Source organism: Oncorhynchus nerka, linkage group LG15 (assembly GCF_034236695.1).
Source record: "Oncorhynchus nerka isolate Pitt River linkage group LG15, Oner_Uvic_2.0, whole genome shotgun sequence".
Lineage (NCBI taxonomy): Eukaryota > Metazoa > Chordata > Actinopteri > Salmoniformes > Salmonidae > Oncorhynchus > Oncorhynchus nerka.
Window position 1 is genome coordinate 35,712,293 of NC_088410.1, and position 14,544 is coordinate 35,726,836.

Below are 14,544 nucleotides of genomic sequence, written 5' to 3' on the forward strand. Positions count from 1 at the left end.
TCTTATTTACAATGACGGCCTACACCGGCCAAACCCGGACGATGCTGGGCCAGTTGTGCGCCGTTCTTGGGACTCCCAATCACGGCCAGTTGTGATGCAGCCCGGACTCGAACCGGGGTGTCTGCAGTGACGCATGCATCTAGTACTGAGATGCAGTGACTTAGACCACTACGCTACTCAGGAGCCTAAATGAAAGCAATATTTTTTTGAATGACCTCATAATTTCTCAAAGTTTGTATCGACAGTGGCAAGAAAAGGTATGTGAACCCTTTGAAATTACCTGTATTTCTGCATAAATTTGATCTTCATCTAAGTCACAACAATAGACAAACTCAGTGTGCTTAAACTAATAAGACAAATTATTGTGTTTTTATTGTCTTATTGAATACATAATTTAAACATTCACAGTGGAGGTTGGAAAAAGTATGTGAACCCCTAGGCTACTGACTTCTCCAAAAGCTAATTGGAGTCAGGAGTCAAATCAATGACACGAGTTTGGAGATTTTGGTTTGAGCTGCCCTGCCCCATAAAAAAAACACTCACAAAATTTGAGTTGGTTATTCACAAGAAGCATTGCCTGATGTGAACCATGCCTCGAACAAAAGAGATCTCAGAAGACCTAAGATTAAGAATTGTTGTCTTCCATAAAGCTGGAAAGAGTTACAAAAGTAACCTCAACCCAATTGAGATGCTGTGGCATGACCTCAAGAGAGCGGTTCACACCAGACATCCCAAGAATATTGTGGAACTGAAACAGTTTTGTAAAGAGGAATGGTCCAAAATTGCTCCTGACCGTTGTGCAGGTCTGATCCGCAACTACAGAAAACGTTTGTTTGAAGTTATTGCTGCCAAGGAGGGTCATCCGGTTATTAAATCCAAGGGTTCACATACTTTTCCAACCCTGCACTGTGAATGTTTACACCGTGCGTTCAATAAAGAAATAAAAAGTAATTGTTTGTGTTATTAGTTTAAGCAGACTGTTTGTCTATTGTTGTGGCTTAGATGAAGATCAGACAACATTTTATGACCAATTTATTCAGAAATCCAGGTAATTCTAAAGGGTCCACATACTTTGTCTTCCCACTGTACCTCATTTCAAAATAGGTCATCCCCCCCACATCAACAACAGTCATCCACGAAGCATCGTTACCCATCGCTCCACAAAAGCCACGGCCCTTTCAGAGCAAGGGGAACTACTACTTCAAGGTCTCAGAGCAAGTGACGTCACCGGTTGAAACGCTATTTAGCGCGCAGCACCGCTAACTAACTAGCTATTTCACATCCGTTACACTACCATGTTGTGTTGTTGTCATGTTGTTGCTACCATGCTGTGTTGTCATGTGTTGATGCTTTGCTATATTGTCGTCTTAGGTCTCTCTTTGTGTAGTGTTGTCTCTCGTTGTGATGTGTGTTTTGTCCTATATTTATATTGTATTTATTTTTAGTCCCCGCCTTTTGGTAGGCAGTCATTGTAAATAAGAATTTGTTCTGAACTGACTTGCCAAGTTAAATAAAGGTTCAATTAAATGACTAAATGAGCACCATTGTGAGAAGTGAATCTATTTCTAATAATAATTATAACAATAATAATAATAATAATAAGTGATGAGTAGAATATTATTAGTAGGCAACAGAATTGCAGCACTGAAAGGACAGCACCCTAATCAAGTGGTCACATACTGTACGGTTCTGGCTTCCACTGGCAAGAGGGGTCCATGCATGGCCGCGGGAAGTAGGGGTGCTGAGGGTGCTGTAGCACCCCCTGGAACAAAAAATATATATATTTACATTTTAATTGAATTTTTCACAAAATTTGTGCACTGGGCCTTCAATATTCCTGTATTAGCAGACTGATATAGCCATCTACAGTGATGACATAGCACCCCCAAACTACTTTCCGAGGCTATGGGTCCGTAGTGTACTATGAACATCAAGGCAAACACGCAGTGATTTTATTTTCTTATATTTTTGTTGTTGTACTTTTACCATTTTTTCATCCCAATTTTGTGATATCCAATTGGTAGTTACAGTCTTGTCCCATCACTGCAACTCCCCTATGGACTCGGGAGAGAGCCATGCGTCCTCCAAAACACGTCCCTGCCAAGCCGCACTGCTTCTTGACACACTGCTCGCTTAACCCGGAAGTCAGCCGCACAAATGTGTCGGAGGAAACACCGTACAGCTGGCGACCGAAGTCTGCTTGCAGGCGCCCGGCCCGCCACAAGGAGTCACTAGAGCGCGATGGGAAAAGGAAATCCCTGCCGGCCAAACCCTCCCCTAACCTGGACCAAATGTGCTCTGCCTCATGGCTCTCCTAGTCACAGCTGGCTGCGACACAGCCTGGGACACTCGGGAGGCCCACACGGGGTGGATTTGGGATCCTAGATCTTGCTGGTGTGATAAGGTTCATGCAGTGTATCAGTTTGTTTCTGTAGCACTCTGACAGTAGGGTTAAAGTGCATCGTACATGTGCCCTAAGTCCATAAACTGTTTTGAGGACAGCCATTCTAGCAACCCCTGGTATATTTTTATGTCTGTGGCTGTTCTTATTACGTTGGATTTGGACAGCTCAAAGTGACCAAGCCTCCGACCTCTGCACACACGCCTACAGTTATTCATAATTCGCGCCACCACCAGAGAGAGAAGACAAGGAAGAAACCACCATTTACCTACCTAGAGGCTGCTTTTTCCTACATATGTATTTAGTTTGTCATTCTACTGTGGAATATTTATGGTAATTAAATATCATTTATTTAGAATTGATCAGAATACATTTTACAACAACATCCCTGGCCATGACAGAAGCCAAACCTGAGTTGGATTGGGGGTGTGGTTTGATGTGGGTGTTTCATGGGTGTGTCCTTGGTACCACCAAGACACACCCATCTGTCAGAAGCTTGCCCGCAGGTGTTTTCCCCCACTCAGTCACAAACAAACCTCCTTCAGGTTGAATTCAATAACTAACTACAGGCAGATGTGTGGTGAGATGCCAGAAGAGGCTTTGAATAGATCAGTAGCTTACAGAGTAATATGAGAAGAATGCAATTACTGAATTTATGTAGATATTCTAAACTAAGTGTTTTGATAACTTTCAAACATTGTAACAGGTCCATGTAAAATAGACAACCATTTACATCTGGGGTGTCAAACATATTCCACGGAAGCCAGTGTCTGCGGGTTTTAGTTTTTTTTAAAGACTTTCACAACCAGGTGAGGGGAGTTCCTCAGTCAACTACAAGGGTGGAACGAAAACCCGCAGACACTCGGCCCGATGAGCTTGACACCTCCTTTACATAATACCATAGAAGCTGTGTTCTGATAATATAACAATGTGCAGCTTTCACCTTTCATTGTCATTCCCAGCCAATACAGACAATGTGCCTGTTAGCATTTTGCCTGGTGGTAATGGGGCTACTTTGGCAAACATATCAGAGAGGTCATACCTTCCTGTGCAGTGTGTCCCCTATCAGTTATTCCCTGATCCTGATGCAGAAGAACAGAGTTTCTTCCTCCCCATTTCATTCTATAATAAGAAAGACAATACAAGTATAAGTTTTGTCTAGAAAAATGTTTATTCCGAGTGCCAGGTCTCTCTCCATTCAGAGACATCAGTATCAAGCCCGTCTGGACTTCATCACAGTCCATACACACAGACAAAGGATATCAAGGATCTAGAAAGATTCTGTATGGAGTAAAGGTCTATTGGGAAATAGCCATGACAACTGGTTATTCAACGTATTCAGTGCAGTGTCAGCATAGTGATAACCCTGAATTGGACAAAATAATTATGATGGATGCTGATGGCTCCTTATTTGGGATGAGCTACTAGCTCCTGTGGGATGAGCTACTAGCTCCTGTGGGATGAGCTACTAGCTCCTGTGGGATGAGCTAGCAGCTCCTGTGGGATGAGCTACTAGCTCCTGTGGGATGAGCTACTAGCTCCTGTGGGATGAGCTACTAGCTCCTGTGGGATGAGCTACTAGCTCCTGTGGGATGAGCTACTAGCTCCTGTGGGATGAGCTACTAGCTCCTGTGGGATGAGCTACTAGCTCCTGTGGGATGAGCTACTAGCTCCTGTGGGATGAGCTACTAGCTCCTGTGGGATGAGCTACTAGCTCCTGTGGGATGAGCTACTAGCTCCTGTGGGATGAGCTACTAGCTCCTGTGGGATGAGCTACTAGCTTCTGTGGGATGAGCTACTAGCTCCTGTGGGATGAGCTACTAGCTCCTGTGGGATGAGCTACTAGCTCCTGTGGGATGAGCTACTAGCTCCTGTGACCTAACCATCGCAGACTTTGTACAGTACTTCCTGAACACGTCACACAACACTTACTCATACCAGGTTGTTATTATGGCCAGCAATGTTGTAATTAACGCAATTCAACACTCAAGTCAATTTAATGAATTGAAAATAATGAACATATTTCAAATTCATACATGGTGTTTCCATTCAGTAACCCTGACATTTGATGTTATACAGTACAATATAAAATTAGGTAACAAATAATATAGTATTATATTGTTTACATTTACAGTTAGCTAGCATAAAAACTTTTACACAATGTTTGATACTGTCATTGTAAACATATTTCTTAGACTTCAAATCAAAGTTTATTTGTTGTCTACACAGATTTGCAGATGGTAAAGCAGGTGCAGCGAAATGCTTGTGTTTCTAGCTCCAACAGTGCAGTAATACCTAGTAATAAACCAAAAAAACAACACTTTTTTTTCAAATTAAGAAATATCAGAACGAACAATGTCAGAGACCAGAATATCAATATTTTTAGTGCTACATTATATTCATTACTACATTGCTGGGTTTGGTGCTTGCAAGAAAAGCATTTCACTGTACTTGTGCACGTGACATTCAAACTTGAAACTTGAAAAGGTGTACACAGCAGTAGTTATACATGTTGTGTGTTCCGAGACGCGTCCCTCATCCATAGTAGGCTATTAGAATTGAAATGTTTTATTAAACTGATTTTGGATGACTATTTCCTGTGATAGGTCAAATGTTCTATATCTACAGACAAGTGTTGTGTGTTCCGAGACCTCTTATCAAAGGGACACCTTTCATTTATTTTTCATTCCTCACCTTTGATTTTCGACAAATACACTACTCTACACTGAGCCTTTTTATAAAATGATTTATGACATTGGAGAACACATTGGGAGGGATCTTAGACCTAGATTGTCTTGTGATCTTTTAGGCATGATTGTGACCGTGTGCTGGTGATGACTAACAAAACCTCTTGCAGCTAATTGGCTATGTATTGCCCTTGAGTGCACTGAAAGCTAGTCACAGTATTGGTCAATACTGAAACTTCTTTCAGACAGGGCACTTCTTTCAGACAGGGCACTTCTTTCAAACAGGGCACTTCTTTCAAACAGGGCACTTCTTTCAAACAGGGCACTTCTTTCAAACAGGGCAGACGGGGCACTTCTTTCAGACAGGGCACTTCTTTCAGACAGGGAACTTCTTTCAGACAGGGCAGACAGGGCACTTCTTTCAGACAGGGCACTTCTTTCAGACAGGGCACTTCTTTCAGACAGGGCACTTCTTTCAGACAGGGCACTTCTTTCAGACAGGGCACTTCTTTTAGACAGGGCAGACAGGGCACTTCTTTCAGACAGGGCACTTCTTTCAGACAGGGCAGACAGGACACTTCTTTCAGACAGGGCACTTCTTTCAGACAGGGCACTTCTTTCAGACAGGGCAGACAGGGCACTTCTTTCAGACAGGGCACTTCTTTCAGACAGGGCACTTCTTTCAGACAGGGCAGACAGGACACTTCTTTCAGACAGGGCAGACAGGGCACTTCTTTCAGACAGGGCAGACAGGACACTTCTTTCAGACAGGGCAGACAGGACACTTCTTTCAGACAGGGCACTTCTTTCAGACAGGTTGCAGCCTTTGTTATGTTCTTGTATTCATTGCTTTTGCCCACAATTTTATTTTGAACCCAGATGACAATACTTTTCATCTACCTTTCAAAGAAATAACGTGCATGGATCTAAGAGGTGTAATTCACACCTGTCTATTAGTTACAGTGCACGATAGTCCGTTTAATTGAATTCCCTTGCTTCATTTCAGATAACAGAATTCTTAAATGTTTGGCACCGTAATGCCATTTACATAAATGTCTATTCCTTCCAAACAAAGACAGATAACACAAATTCACAACTTTTCTGCTTATGTGCAAATATTAGCAGGTGTCATGACTAACATCGCATTAAAGGGTGCCAGCTCTTCTCACAGTCATCTAATCTGTCACACGATTGGCTGACAAACTGATTTGACAGTTGCTCTGCTCACACTTGGTTTGTCCACACCATCTCAACTACCATCATGCGAGTTAATTCTTTTCTGCCCTGTTTTCACAGTCATTCCAATCTACTTCCATTAATGCAAACACACTGTAAGTACTAAGTAGGCTACTCTAATGACAGATAGACAAAACAAATATACATGTTTCTCTCCACACCCATTCACCACATGCCAGTATTAGCAACACTCACAGTGCTTACAGGGCAGGAACAATAGTATTGGGCGTGAAGGGTGGCAAGATGTTTATCTATTGTTTTATTTGGTCTGTAAGTCAATATGCAAATTATATTTCAAATAGAAGGATGCATGAGCACTGTGACTGTCACCCTGGTCCCTGCCATTTCATTGGGCCAATGATGTTATATGTTTGAGCTAGAAAACAATGCTACTTGGTACATAAGTCCATATTACTGTCATATTCTAGGCTACTCTCATCTTGTCTGACCCAGCAAAACATATTATTCCACTTCCCATTCTAGATGTGAAAAATGGTGCGCACAAATTAACCGAATTTATTCATCCAAAAGCACAGCGCCATGATTACATTAACACAAGGCCTGCTATCGAAGCATTCAAGCGATGTTATGGCCATTCTGCTAATGTCCTTGAATTAGTCTAACAGGCTTCTGACCACGATGACAGACAGACAGAGAGAGAGAGACCGAGAGAGAGCTGGGGACATTATGTAAATGGTCCTAAGATCGAAGAGCGTTTATTTGTGGTTGCCATGCCAATTTTGTAATTGCAGTTCCACAATGGCCTTGAGGTTATCAAAGAGAGGAAATTACGATTTAGATAGATAATTGACTGTAGGTTATGTTGTCGAGACAATGAGAGATGATTACGAGAGTATGTCTCGGTGTTAGCTGACATGTTCGTAAACAACACAGAATAGACATCATGCACCGTACTCGAGGAAGCAAAACTCAATGGAGGGCTACGAAGACGTCACAGTTGTATGGACGCGTTTTTAAGGTGTGAAAATGGTGTTTATCTGTTTCTATGAAGACAGTTACTCTGCAAGAGCTCTAAGTTTAAGATGGCATAGGCCTAAATATTTTATAGTTTCACAAAAACAACCAAATAGGATTCTCCTCTCCAAAATAAACAAAAACCGAATCAGGGCTATGTATTTGACACACGTCTCAGAGTAGGTGTGCTGTCTGAGCTAGTTTCAGTTTCAGTGCCTTAGACTGCTGCGCCACTTGGGAGCCCTTACAATATTGTAATTGTTGTAATGTTGCAATTTACAGGACGATTGTAACCATTGTCTATTAATATAACGTATTGCATAACACATCGTAATAACGTAACATACGATACTCAAAAAAAAAAAAGATAGATTTTTTTTTTTTTTTAACATTACCTTGACTTTACTTGGATCATTTTGTGTGTGATCTTACAAAAACAGTAACCGCAGTAAGAAGGTCATTTAAAACCATGTACAATTCTGTATGTCTGAGTCACTTCAGGCCTGACACGGTTCTCCCTCCAACTTTCGACACACTTGGACACAGCCTGGCAGGATGTGACATCACAAACACCATATACCATCAGGCTGAGCAGCTGGAGACATGCAGATTGTTTTAGCCATCATGACAGTGCATAACTGTCATGCTGTCCATTTAGGAGATCAAAGAGAACTGCATTCTGGAGGTCATAAGGTGAATGCACCAATTTGTAAGTCGCTCTGGATAAGAGCGTCTGCTAAATGACTTAAATGTAATGTAATGTAATGCATTCGAGGGAGTGGCCAGGCTAACTGAACTCTGTACCAACCTCTATGGTTATGAGACATGATGAAAAGGTAAACAAAGAGTCTATAAGGTATGATAGAACTACACAGTAAGTCCTAATTAGGATGTGATTTTATTTGGCTATAAAATTCTGCAAAATATCTACAGCTTACATGAGTCAACAATTTTCCTTATAGGGAAAATGTACAGAATACAAGAACAATATGGAAATAAGGACTGTGGTTAAAGTTGGAGGCAGAGGTGGGGATCATTTAGTTTGTGGTCCTAGTGTGAGGGGTCGCGAGGGATCAGAGGTAACCTTTACTCCAGGTCACGGTGGTCCTGGTGATTGACCTCCAGCAGGTCCTGGTTGACCTCCGGTTGGTCACCGTTGAGATCGGCGTACCCTGCTGAGACAACAGAGATCCCACTGAATAATGACACACTGCACTGCTCAACAGTGTCAATTATGTCAACACGGTCACAATGAAAGTCAACACCGTAACTAACCTCAACACCATCACACACAGAAAAGTCTACACCGTAACACAAACCAAATCAAAACTGTTACAGCACGACTCTATACCGTCACATTGGAACACAATCCGATTCTCTCAAGGCAGGTGAAAAATCCATCAACAACTGTTGAAAGTGGTCCTCACAGAATACTACACTGTATTTCACCAAGGCTCCACAGAATACCAAACTGTATTTTAGCAAGGCTTCGCAGAAAACGAAACGATATTTCTCCAGGGGTAGCTGCACACATAAAAAAAAAAACACAATGAAATTCCTTTATCACTAAAAACCACCTCCCCACAATCATGGCTGCTCCTCCATTTCCATCAAGGAGTGAATTAACTGTCTTAAGTTTAGACCATGTCGTATCCTGACTCATTATGTCAAAGGGAAGGAGGGAGGGAAGGAGGGAGAGGGAGAAGGAGGTGGTGTGCCCTGTGGCCTTGATTCTGTCACTCCTCACCCTTTTTGTCAGCTGGAGGAAAGGTCAGCAGTTGTTACTGAGTGTGAGTGTGTTAGCCGTGTGCGTTTGTTTTCACAGTGCCTCAGTCACAGACAGTCAAATGTAAGACACGGAGACTCAAAATGTACTTACATAGTGGTAATGGTCACCGGGTGCACCTGGGAAAACAGGACACAGGATCAGGGAAGAAGGACAACCTCTAGACCATTACAGAGATGACATAGTGTATAACCTGTGTCTCTGTGTGTGTACTCCTTCATTTGATAAAGGAATGAGGGACTACTCCTCCCCAGTGTGTTAGAGGGCCTCCCATTCCTTTACATTTATTATTTATTATCCCAGCACCAGTATTCTCAAGTTCAGGATGTGCGTATCACCCTCCCTTTCCTCTTTCATTAGAACACATTCGGAGGGGCATTGAATAATAATCATTCTCTGAATGAATTCATCATGATGACTCATTTGACAGTTATGACGCCCAGGCCCAGTTGCTGACTCATTGGTTCCCTTGAAACAGAGCCCATAGTTATACCCCTGCTGTGATAAAACAATGCCAAAAAGCAACAAGTGCAGTCCCTGCCCTCATCCTATACGCTCACCCTCATCCTATACGCTCACCCTCATCCTATACGCTCACCCTCATCCTATACGCTCACCCTCATCCTATACGCTCACCCTCATCCTATACGCTCACCCTCATCCTATACGCTCACCCTCATCCTATACGCTCACCCTCATCCTATACGCTCACCCTCATCCTATACACTCACCCTCATCCTATACACTCACCCTCATCCTATACACTCACCCTCATCCTATACACTCACCCTCATCCTATACACTCACCCTCATCCTAAACACTCACCCTCATCCTAAACACTCACCCTCATCCTAAACACTCACCCTCATCCTAAACACTCACCCTCATCCTAAACACTCACCCTCATCCTAAACACTCACCCTCATCCTAAACACTCACCCTCATCCTAAACACTCTCTAATTCAGCAGAGATGAGAGAGTTACAAACAAAAGGGTATGTTAAGTGTTTTATGTTAAATTTGGGTTGATAAAAGGTACATTTCCACATGGACTGCTTCACTGACAAATTCAACTTGGATCGTGTCTAAAAACAGTAACTTCCTGCGAGCAGCGAGAGGAAATAGTCACCTTCATACAGACCCCGCTGGTCGAGCAGGTCTGGATACAATAATGAATACCTCACCTTCTACCTCCTTTTACTCACTACTGGTGGATGAGGTGAGTTATCACCATGGCAACATCACGTGTTTTGAGACAAACTTTAAAGCACTTTATAAATGTAACCCATATTTACAGGGTGTTGGACTCACTGGTTGGGGAGTTCTGGACTTCACTGCACACTGTTTCTGTCCCTTTTCTCAGGGGAACTGCAGAACAAAAAAACAACAAAATAATGTAACAATGTCTAATTGTTACATAATTGTACCACTTAATCATTGCTCATGGGCACACACACACACATTAGATAACCATCATCACATATCACTTCATTACAACTGTTACACATTTACTTGTTTGTCTCTTAGCAGATGCTCCCCATCTCTTGGCAAATTATTGTACTGGATACTTAAGGACAGGGGCGTAACTTTCACTGGGGACGGGAGGGGACATGCCCGCCCGCCCGCCTGCCCCCCTTTCATCATTGGTATGTGATACAAAAAGGAGGCAACGGTGTGCTTTAGGACCATGCGGACGTCTCCGACTGGTCACGTAGGCTGTTTAGTGTTTATCCAACTGGATAATAATAAAGTAAATATTATGCCCGCCCCCCACTTCTAAAACCAAAGTTGCGCCCCTGCTTAATGATAAGCCCAACCAACTGCCATAGCAAACCCATTGGGGCCAACAGAGTATACTAATTGAGGGGGGTTGGTACCATAGAGAGTAGCCTGGCAATTAGTTCAGCTTCCTTCCTGTTTATTCGCCAGAAGATGTTTCTGGAAGCCTGATCACCATGGTTATCACAGGTTACTGCAGAGACGGCTTAATTGTGGCCAATTAGACCCCTCCCCCAGGAAATGAGTCTTATGAGCTGAAATAATGACAGCAAAGCAAACCCTCTTGTGATGATTCGATATGAGTGAAGGGACAGAATGAGAGAGGGAAGAGGTAGAAAAAGCACTATGAGCGGGAGAAACGGGGAGCAAGATAAAGGGAATAAGAGGGAGAGGTAGCCAGAGTGAAAAACTGGTGTGTGTGTGGTCACCTCTGGCAGGGTCCACAGGTTGGCAGTGTACCACTTCAGTGTACTCCACATCAGGCTCATTATTAGACACTGCACTGCTCCCCCCCCACTGCCTGCACTAGGACAAGATACACATACATTCCATCACAAAAAACAGCCCAAGACAGAGGCAGACTTTAGACAACACAGCTTGAAATCTATATGCAACTATAACCCTCTTTATGAATCCTCTATGAATGTACTCTGTGGGTCTCACCTGGGCATCCACTCCAACGACAAGACACAAGCACATAGATGCACAGACATAAAGCAATGCTCCCCAACACAAGCTAGGAGATCTAATGATCCAAGATTCCCAGTTAAGTTACTGCCCACTGAAGCTAAGTGACTGTTAGGTGTAATAGGAAATTGAGACTTAAGGTCCTATTAAATTAAAACCGCCAACCAGAAAGTTATGGGGGGAGGTAAAACAATAGTTATGTCTATTGTTTCACAAGTTGAATATTATTCCAACGCTTGAATGAATTCTAATTCCCCCACAAATGTTTTATTGAATTGATTGGAGCCTTCAGTTGTGACATTTTAACAGGCTGCTGAGCGATTATAACACCGCAAGAGAACATACTGTAACAAACGATAAGTGGATATCAGGCCTCCATTTTGATTTACAGAGCTGTTCCGTTGCCTTATGCACTCTGGCTACTGTTTGGTAAACAACAGGAACACAATAGCTCCCTGCAAAAACAACTTCCCATTCGTTTATGCGATCCCAGATTCTATTGAACCTCAGCGGGCCCAAGCGATTAATTTCCTCCACCTGCTGCCTGCGTTCAAACTCGACTGGCCTGAAACAAACAGTCTGCCCCCAAGTCCACTATTTAACAAACCCCCTTTTATAAATGTTTTTTTTGCCAACATAAGAAATGAACGCATACGCTATCGTTTCATTATTCCTTCAAGGCAGCCTTAGCTAGTAAACTCCTTTAAGGATGTTGTGTCTTAAAAGTACTTTAGCCAACATATTAAGATGGTTGACAAAGTATCAAACATGGCTTACATATATTGGCTAAGTGTACAAAACATTAAGAGCTCTCTAATATTGAGTTGCATTCCCCCTTTTGCCCTCAGAACAGCCTCAATTCATCCAGGCACAAGGTGTCGAATGCATGCCACAGTTATGCGTGGCCCATGTCGACTCGCGCAAGTTGGCTTGTGGGAAGAAGGTGGACCATTCTTCACACACACAGGAAACTGTTGAGCATGAAAAACCCAGCAGCGTTGCAGTTCTTGACTCAAACCGGTGCGCTAGGCACCTTAAACAATACCCCGTTCAGAGGCAGTTAAATATTTTATCTTGCCCATTCCACCTCTGAATGGCACACATACACAATCCATGTATTATCTCAAGGCTTAAACATCCTTCTTTAACCTGCCTCCTCCCCTTCATCTACACCCGCCTTTCTTAAAGTATGGGACGCAACACACTGTTAATGGTGGGTCGCGATGTGTGAGTGTACATTTATAATTGTTTTATTAATTACTGGAATTGATTTGGCCAAGTGCAACTGCGCTTTCTGCTCAGTTTGGCAGCTGCGCGAGTGTGAGAGGGAGGTGCCCGTGTCCTTCGCGGTTTACCGGATCTTTCTCTGATTCTCTGATCTTTCGCTGTCGTTCAGGCAGCAGATGACGCGCTGTCAGCCACTGACTTGTTATTCCCACTCGCCATCACTCACCGTTGTCATCAAACGGACTCATGCCAGCCACTAGTTCTGACTGAGCTCAATTGTCATGAAACGCAAATAAAGCGTTGAGTTTCTTTCTCTTTCATACAAACGTATAACGAGGAGCGCCCACAATGTGTTTTGTGTGGAAGTGCTTAGTAATGAGACTCGCATAATGAACAAATTCATAAAACGACACGTCCTGACCAAACATCCACAACATGACTGTAAACCCAGGGAGTTCTTTCAGAACAGGGCAGAATGCTGCAGGAAACAGTGTTTCCACAGTGGAAGTTAGCCAGCAAGGCATTGTTGTCATTTTATAACAGGCGATAATAAGTAATAAGGGAGTACTAACTAACTCATAGTAGTGGATGTGAGTTTCTTTCAAACAATCCCCTGGCCTTGTACACAGCCAATAGCTAACATTCTCCAAAGCAGGCTAGCTACTGATAGTGCAAATCTAAGTAACAGTACAGATGAAGATGACAAAATGCAGGCCTACTGTACATCCTACTGTATAAATTATTTTTGAAAACTAGTCTAGGTTGGAAGTGTTGCTGTTAAAATACAATAATAATTGTTATTCTTAACTGGAATAAACGTTGAAAAAAGATGCTTTTTAGGGCAAACACACTGTTCTGGGTTGCTCATCTACAGCAGGAAGTGGTCTTCAAGCCTGACGGAGAAAGCAGTAGATGTTCTGATCCAGTTTGTCACCACATACCTATGTGAGTCAGGGTTCTCAACTCTGACATACTTAAAAAAACAAGTCCAGAAACAGTTTCAAGGCTGAGCTTGACCTCAGTGTTGTACTGTCAAAAACAGAGCCCAGAACAGATCTGCTCTCATTAGGACTGTGTGTGTTTTCTGGTCTACAGATGTGATCAATCACTTTATTCCAGTTCAGAATAAAAAATATGTATTGTATTTTAACAGAAACAGTTCCAACCTTGACTTTCTTTCAACAATAATTTCTACAGTAATGTACAGTAGGCCTGATCATTTTTCATCTGTACTGTTGCTTAGGGTTGCACGATCAAAAAGCCTGTGTGTGTGTGTTCTGATATTCGTCTGTGTGATGTGATCAATCCGTTTATTCCAGTTCAGAATGAAAATTAATTCATTATTGTATTTGAACAAGCAACAGTTCCAACCTAGACAGGTATGTAAGAGTGTTTTAATGGGGGGGAAATAAACATTAATACATATTTATATGTATATTTCGTTTAATTGTTATTTGTTTTAGGCATAAGGGCAGACAGACACAGTGAGGTGAGAACACAGGACAAAGACAGTATGTTGATAATGACAGGAAAGTACATCTCTTCCAGACAGCAGCAGGAGAGGCAGCAATGGGGCCAGTTCAACTGTCTGTCACTGGGACTGATGTTGACAACAAGCCCCTTGGTGTCAACCATAGTGTACACTACACCTGTACCTTCTGAAATTACATCTACAACACATAAAAAAAGTAGTAATATTTTCTCAAAGGAACACATTTTGGCCATTTTCCCCTCTAAAATGTCTTTGGGGATTTTTTTGTTTGAGC